Source organism: Tupaia chinensis, unplaced genomic scaffold (genome assembly GCF_000334495.1).
Source record: "Tupaia chinensis unplaced genomic scaffold, TupChi_1.0 Scaffold000074_1, whole genome shotgun sequence".
NCBI lineage: Eukaryota > Metazoa > Chordata > Mammalia > Scandentia > Tupaiidae > Tupaia > Tupaia belangeri.
Window position 1 is genome coordinate 2,119,991 of NW_006159534.1, and position 9,599 is coordinate 2,129,589.

Below are 9,599 nucleotides of genomic sequence, written 5' to 3' on the forward strand. Positions count from 1 at the left end.
GACTGGCTCGAGAGGGCCCGAGGCAGAAGGCCAGGAGAGCTTTAAGTTCTCTGGAGCCACCTCCTCAGAGGGCATTTAGAAGCACAGCCAGGCAGGGCTCCGATTTTTAGGGGCTCTCCCTGCGAGTGGGGCTGGCACCGGGGACGGACGCTGCATACCGAGCCTGCTCCTCGGCCGCCTGTGGTGTGGAGACGGAGCAGCTCAGACTCGGTTGTGGATGTTCAGAGGACTCCTCTGCTGCTCCGTCTATGGTGGGGGTGTACGGTGCTACACGGCAGCTGCTGTCCCCCTTGCTAAAATAACTAGGATGGGTTTTTAAAATGAGAAGACATCTTCTAGAGGCTTTTTCAATATCTGGATCTGTCTTGGCTCAAGAGAGCAATTAACTAGCAACCATTATCTGTAGTGCCTGGCTGACAGACATTAGAGCAGGGTGCTTCTGAGTCCAGCAGCAAATTACCACCGCCCTCCCCCCAAGTTCCAGCAGTAATTGATATATGAGATGGGAATTCGAGGAGCTCTATTTGTTGACGGGAACGAAACCGGGGGAAATGCCCATCCAAGGGCTCAGCGGGCCCAGCGGGTCTAGCACATGGTTGGGAAGTGTGGTTGGGCTCCTCCAGGCAAGGCTGTGCAACCTCAGGCACGTTCCTTCAGTCTCTGTGCTTTCCTTTTCTTGCCTCACCTGATAGTTCTGAATAGAGCCTAAGAGGAAAATCAGCTACCATATTAATGACATAGCTCCTGCTGGCTAACGCAGGGACACATCAGGCAAAGAGGACAACATTGAGACAAAAGAAAAGCAACTGACAGCACCCCACGATTTTTCTGTTTTGGGGCAGTGTAAAACATGACATGCAGTAAGATAAGTGGAGGCCGTGAGAGCTTCAACACGAGGCTCACTTTGCAAGGAAGTAGAAGAAATCTGTAGAACAAAAGACATTGCCATGTCTGAAGCTCCAGCCGGTTACTCTGAACTAGCTGCCTCCTTGCAGGAGGGGTTCAAGGCTCCCGATTAGCCACATGCCGGGACAGTCGCCCATTCTCCCACCCAGCCCCTCCTACTCGCCACGACTGACAGCTCGGTCATAACCAGAGATAATGACCGTACCTCCTCAGCCAGCAGGGTCTGGGAGGCCTGAGGTGGTTCATTTTTATACATTGCACTTTAAAAACTGGAAACCGTGAGAAGACCAATTCAATGCAGCGGAAATGCGTTTCGTTTCACTGCCTGCTGCTGACGGGCCCTGGCACGCTGGACACTGAGTACAAAGCACATCACGGGCTCTCTCTCTCTGGGCTGGTCAGGGCCCTTGGGCAGTGGCCGCTCTCATGCGCGTGACTGGAGCCAGAGAGAGAGAGCTCAGCCGAGGCATCCCATCCACTCTCTGCTTGGTAGGACCACACTAAAAGCACAGTTTCATGCTGCTAGCTCTGGTGAGGAGACAGCTGCAGGTTTGGGAGGTGCGCCAAGTATTCCTTTGCTTAGGGAGGCAGGGCCCAGGTGGACAGGAGGACAGCCCCTGCTCATCTGCTGCCCACCTAGAGACGAGAATCGCGTTGTTCTTTCCCGCTTGATGACTGGGTCCAGCCAAAAAGGTTCAGGGCTGCAGGACCCCAGAAGTTGCTCTGAACTTGCCTTCAGACCTCAAAGCCCCAGATCCCCTAAGCTCTGGATTGTTACCCTCATCCTTCGCAGTGTAAATTTTGTACAGTTAAAAAAGAAATGAAGTCTCATTTCCTGGAAAAAAAAGAAAAAAAGAAAAAAAAAAAGGACCTGCCCTCCTTATTTATTGCCATGTGACTTTGGAAAACTGAAGCTGGTGCGTTTGTTTGTATGTGCCTCCTGTGTGCTGGCATGACGTGTACAGTAAAACTATGGAAAATAAACACGGACATTCTTTAGAAGCCAGCGTGTCTTTTTATTTGAGTCTTTGGAAGTTTTTCTCTTTCTTAAAAATTTTTACTTATTCATTTTATTTATACATGTGCTTATAAGAGAGACAGAGAGAGCAACCGAAAGTGAGAAAGCAAGCTGCCAGATCCGGGACTCGAACCAGTAGGCCACATGGGAGTTCAGGGCCTTAACCATTGCGCTATCTGCTAGTCCCACGTTTTTGTCCCAAGTTTTTGCCTTTTCAAAAAATGATCATTTGATTTTATTTAGTATTATTTTTCAACCTGCTACAGGGCACGCACACTCATCAGAGAGAGAGAGAGAGACAGAGAGGAAAGTGAGAAAGCAAGCCGCCTGGTCTGGAACTGGAACTGCAGTTGGCCAGGTGGAGTTCAGCACTCCAACAAACATGCCACCTGCTGGCCCGTTTTTGCTTTTTGACATACATAGAATCAAAAGCTGAGCTGACACGTGATCCTTCATCACCAGGAGGATACCAATACAACTCTGCCAGAACTATTTACAGCTGCGAAGTGCCAGAACGACCCAATAAAGGATTGACTGCTAATGGCAATTTTCCGGGTCACAATCCTCTGTTCCTAGACTTGGGAACAGAAATGGATGGGGAGAAGGCCACTGACCTCATAATTTCTTGCATTTTGTTGCCTTTAAAAAGTCTCTTCCACTGACACGCTTTCTTCCTAGAGAAAGTACGTGCATGTCTAAAAGTGGGTGAGAGGAGGACAGAGGGATGAGAAGCACCGCACGGGGTCAGCAGAGCTTCCGGACACTTTCTAGGGCATTCTCCCTCCAGGTTTTCTCTGCGGGAGGCTTTACCAGTGTGCAGGCCCTGAAGTTTAGCTGGGATGGAAAGAGCAACAGGGTCTTTTTCTTTAAAAATAAATAAATAAATAAAACAAATAAATCAGCATTTCTTCCGAGCTGGGATTCCATCATGGAAAAACTGGCATGTGCTTTTTCCATGAAGGTTTAGTTTTGTTTGGTTGAAGAGAAGATCCAAACAGAGTTGCACTGTCCAGGGTGGTAACTACCGGCCACACGTGGTTAAAGTGAAATCGATTAGTACGAACGAGCAGCTCAGTTCCTCACGGTAGCCCAAGGGCCCAGTAGCTATGTGTGACCGGTGGCTCCTGTGCTTGAACACACAGACAGAAAACACGTCTGTCCCTGCAGGAAGTTGTGAGGGCTGCGGGAGTCAGCTGGGAAGAACAGGCAAGGGAAACTTGTTCATCGCATGTGTAGGTACCAGATTCCCCGGGGCACCTGGAGAAGTATTCTGAGACTGTAGACAGTGGTGGTGCCGACTTCTCCGCCATCTTATGTGTGGCACCCACCCCCCTTTTTTTTTTTCCCCTTCTCCGCCTTTCCTGGGCAGTGACAATTTAAAAAAATACACTGCACACAGTGGCTGGCTCTGGGCCTCAGCTCCCTGTCTAATGCTGTCACCGAGTTGTTGACACTTCACCGAAGTCCTAGACCCACTTGGTGCCTCCATCTACCCAGTTAAACAGGGAAGATGTTGCCTCCCAGGTAGGATATCCAGGGAGATTCTTGGAGGGATTAGAGGTCTTTTAGACAAGAAACTCTGCTATCAAGACCCGTGTCCAGCTCGCTTCCCGTCTAAGTACCTCACCGGGCTGAGAAAGGTACAGATCTAACTGGGTTATGTGCCACGGTCGCGTGGAGAGGAGAGCGTCAGATGGGAGAGGGTGTTGGTAGGAGAGCGCAGGAGGGGCTATACGCAAGGACTTCCTTTGCTAGCCTGGTCCCCTGCAGGGTGAGGAAAATTCCCAACATGGCTGTTGCTTCTGGATTTGGTTGCTCGTCTGAGTTTTCCTGAGGCCTGAGAATTCTGGCCAGGGCACACAGTATACACCAAGTCTTCACGGAGCCCGATTCAGCGTCCGTTCTCAAACCCCTCAGCACCAGCCTGTGCAGAGCCAGAGATTACTTGGAGTACGGCAGGCTGACGATTCACTGGACCATGTGCACCTTACTCTCTAGTGTAAGTGGCTCCCACTGCAATGCTAACCGAGTAAGTTTGTGGGATTACAAAATGTGTCGTCAGCTCACAAAGGAGAGAGGATCCGGTCCTTTTATGGAGGGGCTAGGGGGTTGGCCACTGGAGACTAGCTCCCAAGCAGTCTGATTTTTCTGATGGTGGCTTTCCAAAAGGACAGCCACTGAAAGGAGGGTGAAAGGAAGAACTCACTGGCCAGGAAGAAGTGACGAAGACTCACTCGGGAATAAGTGGAGGCTCCGTGGTCTGTGACCACATGGCATTCCTCCGCAGCTGCTTCCTCCTGGGGCCCCGGGTTCTGTTCCACTAAATCTGCGAACGGATCACAGAGCAAGGCAAGGCAGTGTGCGGAAATGAGAGCCGACTGCTGCGCCAGAACTGAAATCCTGAGAGAGGTGGTCCTCGATCCATCTGAGTGTTATTTACTTAGGTTTGATATGGGACATCGTTTAAAAATTGTCCTTCACAACCTAAAAGAAAATTGTTTAAACTCTTTGCCACCCTTTCCTTAGAACACTAATTCCGCTTTGTCAGTTGGAATTCCTGGAACCCTTCTCCACCAAGTCCTTTGGCCTGGCTGTGCAGGGAGCACCGAGTAAGCTCAGTCTGGATGATGATCTGTCCCGGCTGCACAGTGAACAGTCAGCCACCGCTCCAATCAGCACGGGGAGGGGGCAAACATCGGTGCTTGTAAACTGGAGCCAAAACGTTAGAAAGAAGGAAATTTTATCATCATTCTCCTAAAAGGAGTCAAAAAGGTAAACCATTGAAATTACTAAATGACCTTTTTTTTTAAAGTTCCCTAAGGATTTTGTTATGGGTGTGTGGACTCGCTAGAGAGAAGGGAGAGACAGAGAGGGAAAGTGAGAAATCACTCCCCATGGGGGACGGCCACACAGCAATCCGTTGTCCATTTCCTCTCGGGATTTTGGGCACACACACGCACACACACACACACACGCCTGGAATGGGTCGCAAGCTACCGGCTAGGACTCGAACCACACTTAGTTACATGGAGATCCAGCACCTCAACCACTAAGCCACCGGCTGGCCCGGAATAAAGGTTTTTTTTAAATGAGCAGCTCCTGCCCTAGGTAGAGTACATCCCATACTTAAAGAGAAAGCAGGCCTGGGATTTGTAATACTTGTCTCTTTATGACCTTTTCATTGATTAGTTTTCTTCCCATTTTTGACAATGTGATTTCAGAATTCTCATTTAGAACCCTCTCCTTTGGGCCATTTTTCCTTTAGCCACATCTGTAAACACAGAAATTGAATTTCAGTATTATGCACAAGCAGTAGCTTATTTTGTAATTAAACCAGACAAGTCAGACTGTCCCCAAAGGGTGCACATTCCCCCTTCCCAAATATTGACAGGGTCGAGAGCGGCACCATGGAGTGGCTCCCAGGAGAAGGCACCCACGGCCCGCGCGGACTCTGCGAACTGTTGGCCCGCCACCAAGCTGGCCAGAGCTTGTGAGACCCCTGGGGAATGGAGACTGGGCTCTCTTCATAGCGCTGGGAGGTTTTGTTTGTTTGTTTGTTTTTAAAGCAATTTATTTTTCTCTTGCTTGCCAATCCTAGATCAGGTCTTCCTGTTGGTTGGGAGGGGCTCGGGGATTTAGAAAAGACTGGGAATTGCTTTCTATAAGAAAAAATATAGACCCCCAAAAAGTGCCCTTGGCACATGCTTGGAGTTGGAAAATAAACAGTTTTTTTTTTTTTTTTTAAAGGCCATTAAAATGGTAAATAGGTTTCAACAGATGGCTTCTGCACAACACTGGAAAGGCCAGGCAAGGACTTTGGGGTTAAATCTCATATTTTAGTCACCTGGGACTAGTTTATTACTCCAGAAAAACAAACATCCATAAAGTTGACAGCTTCCTCCCTCTGCTCGAGTGGAGTCCTTGAAGGTGGGCTGCTCACTGGCCAGCTGATGGTGGCTGCGCATGGGAACCTGGGGAATTGAGAGTCACGTTCTCGACACCTGTCAACTGCAGGGCTAACAGCTCACCCAGGCTGGAGGACTATCACCAAGAAACTATTACCGCTGGGCCAGGACTTTTATACTCAATATGTGTGCTGGCTGTATTTTTTTTTTTAAATCATTTTAACATTTAATGCTTCTCAATTAAAGTGATTTCCTGGAGTGGATGCCAAGCTTCATCTAGAATGCGCATTAACCACTTTCTGTATCGGTAGTTAAAGGCACTGAGGGATTTAAACAGCAATCCACAAGTCTGTTCAGTCAAGGTTTGGCGGAATAAAGCAGATTATAAACAATAATATATGTCTTTCTCTTCTTTTTTTGGAAGGGTTCCAGACTCACAAACAGAGCTAAAGTGCTATAAACATATCCAGGACTAAGCTCTGGGCTTCACAAATGTGCTCCATGAAAGCCATGGGCACTGGCGCTGACACTTTTTATATCCTGCGGGCCTGCGAGGACACGTACTTCAAAAGAGCTTTTTATTACACAAAGTGCTCATCAACTCAACTTCCCTTCTAAATATGAAAATGGAAACCAGGAGTGCTACACAAGTGAGAGGGAAAATAAATTCTGGCTGCAGTGTGGGTGACGAATTTGTCGCTGCCACCTCTGGCAGCCCACTGAGGGTCACCTCCCTACCCCGGCACCCTCCTGGTGCCGAACATTCAGCTATGGCATCCAGTGGTTTTAGGTTCAAAGGGTCCTTTTTCTGTCTCAAGCAGAAACCCACCCTGAGCGCCTGGGGCTTGCCACTCGGCACATGAGTGCGACGGGGGAGCTCCTCGTGTCTCCCAGCTGGTCTCTACCTCCTGCTCTTTGGCTAAGGCTGTTCATTCCTTCTAAAACACGTATTGGGAAGGTCAGTGAGGAGATCTGCCCTGAGGACAAAGCAGCATGTAGGTGGCGTTTGTGGCCAGGCAGCTCTGCATTACTGCAGGAAGGGATACTGCCCCACAGTGACTCAGCACATGCATCAGAACAGAGAGCAAAACATGCAAAATGATGATATTTATTCAAGAAAACGCAGGATGTAACAAAACACAGGAAAGAAAATTCAAGCAGTTCACGTACAAAAATAAATATACGAGGGAGGAAATGAGCCACGAACTCCTAATCATTATGTTGACCTGGGAGAGGATTGTGCCGTGAAGTTCTGCTATTCAGACGAGCATGACAAGACTATTTCAAGGAGAAGTGAATAAAGACGAGGTTAAATAGCTTTTCCTGTTCAATCCTTTAGTGTCATGCCAATTAATGCATATTTGAAAACTGACCATACTTGGCCAAGAATAAACGTTAGCTGGGAAACATATAAAGTTTTTATTTATTTATTTTTTGAGTCTAAAAATCACTACTTTGACCTAAACTCTCTCTAGTGAAGAATCTATGGTTACCAAAACAATTAAAGACGTTCAAAGAAAAGCTTTAGTAATAATTACTTTGGTTTACAAATCGCACAATTACAAGACATGTGCAGAGCTCTCTCTGTTGTAGAAAAGTCCGATGGGCACACATAAAAGCCACAAAGAGGACTGGTCACGCACCTGAGTATGTGTGTTTTTTGCTTATCCTGATAATGTAGTCCCAAGAAAACTTCTGTGGTTTCAAAAAGCTTGGAGAATCATCTTGATTCTGAACAAACAAGATCATTTATATCTAAGTGCTTTGCATATAAAAAGACTATATAGGGACCAGCAGGTGGTGTGGTGCTTAAGGCTGCTGGAGTCTCACATGGCCGACTGTAGTTGGAGTCCTGGAGCTGGCAGCTTGCTTTCTCACTTTCTCTTTCTCTTTGTCCTTGTCTTTCTCTGGTCAGCAAATTAAAAATAAATAAAGAAAATTTAAAATTATTTAAAAAAAAGCCTATATTAAAAAAATAGGCAGTGGGGGCCGGCAGGTGGTGTGGTTGTTGGGGTGCTGGACACTCCCACATGGCCAAACCACTGTTCAAGTCCCAGACCTAGTGGCTTGCTTTCTCACTTTCCCTCTCTCTCTGTGTCTGTCTCTGGCTAATTTAAATGAATAAGTAAAATGAATAATTCTTAAAAAATAGGCTGTAAAAAAGTAGGCAGTATACTGTTTTTATACACAAGACTTTGGACAATTTTTCCAACAGTTCTGGGCTTCAATTTCTCATTTGTAAAATAAAGAAAGTACCCAAAATTTCTTTTACAATTATTCTGAGGTTCAATGAAGACGCTTGTATATAAAGCCCTGTACAAAAGTAAAGTGTAATTACTGTTATTTCATTGAAGCTATAATATCATTGGTTATAAGATATATTAGTTTATGTATCGCTAAGAAAAAATGCTGCCAATTCAACTACGTTGTGCCATGGCTTGTAAGAGACATCCAATTTTAGATACGTTACAATGTGAACAGATACGCCTCTTAGAATTCATTAAACATAGTATTATGACTACTATGAAAACACTGACCCAGCCCAGACCTGGTTAAGGCAGCAGGTACTACATAGCCGACCATGCAGTTCAGATCCCTGCCCCAGTGGCTTGGAAAAAAAAAAGTGTGGTGCATATGTGTGCATGCCCCAAATCCCAATAGGATGGAGAAAAGGAGAAGGGATTGCAGTGTGACCACACTTTACTGGGATGAGGGTTCTCCCTCTCCCTGTCTCTCTCTGGAGAACACACATGTTCTCTGGCAAATTAAAAAAAAAAGAAAAGAAAAAAAGAAAACCTTTGATCCAAATTACCTTAGGTATTGGGATCTGAAATTGTTTCATAAACATTTAAACTTACTATTTTCATTACTAAAGTGTAGCTGGTGGGTTACATACCAATTCTGTGATAAATATTACTTATGAAGATAATTTTTGAAGTTTGCTAAAAGCCTTAATGTTTCAATCAAAAAAACAAAAATCTAAGTGTCTTCATGTTCAACTGAGGCATAGGTGTGCCTGGATACCAAACCCTTCTGCAACCCGCACTGGGCTGAGCCACGCTACATGCCTTGCTCACGCACCTCGGAGATGGCCCGCTGCCCATGGACTAACAACCCACGCTGAGGAGCTAGATCTGGCAGGAAGCTAGGAAAGGCCTATTTAATAGAGAGGTTCATGAGCTACAGCGACCTTCAAGCTAGAAAATGATGAAACATTCACAAAAAGATTTAGCAGACACAATTCTAGGCATTCTTCTTGGGCTGTTACCCTTCTACCCAACAAGCCTAAGGGCTAACATGTGGCCAGTTGGCTGGCTGTTTCCATCTTTACCAGAGACATAGTCGTAACAGGTTCAGAAGACTGCATTAATTTCTGATTGGTAATTTATGACTTTGTATGACACTTTTCAAATTATGCACTATCTTCAGACATCATATAGTTCATTTAAAATATCCAGGATAATGGGAGAAGGGAATGACCAGGCCAAGAACAGTCATTAGGAAGAGTTCAAGAATGCCTGCAGGTTGGGACCAGCAGTAAGCGGAATGGTTATGTCGCTGGACTCCCATGTAGTCGACCTCGGTTCGCGTCCCAGACCTGGTGGCTTAAAACTCACGCTGGGCGCATGCGCGTGCGTGCCCAAGATCCTGAGAGGAGAATGGAGGAGAAGGGATTGCGGCATGGCCATCGCCCCTGGGGGATGATTTCTCGCTTTCTATCTCTCTGTCTCTGTCTGGCGAGCACACGCGCCCTATAGCAAAAACCTCTC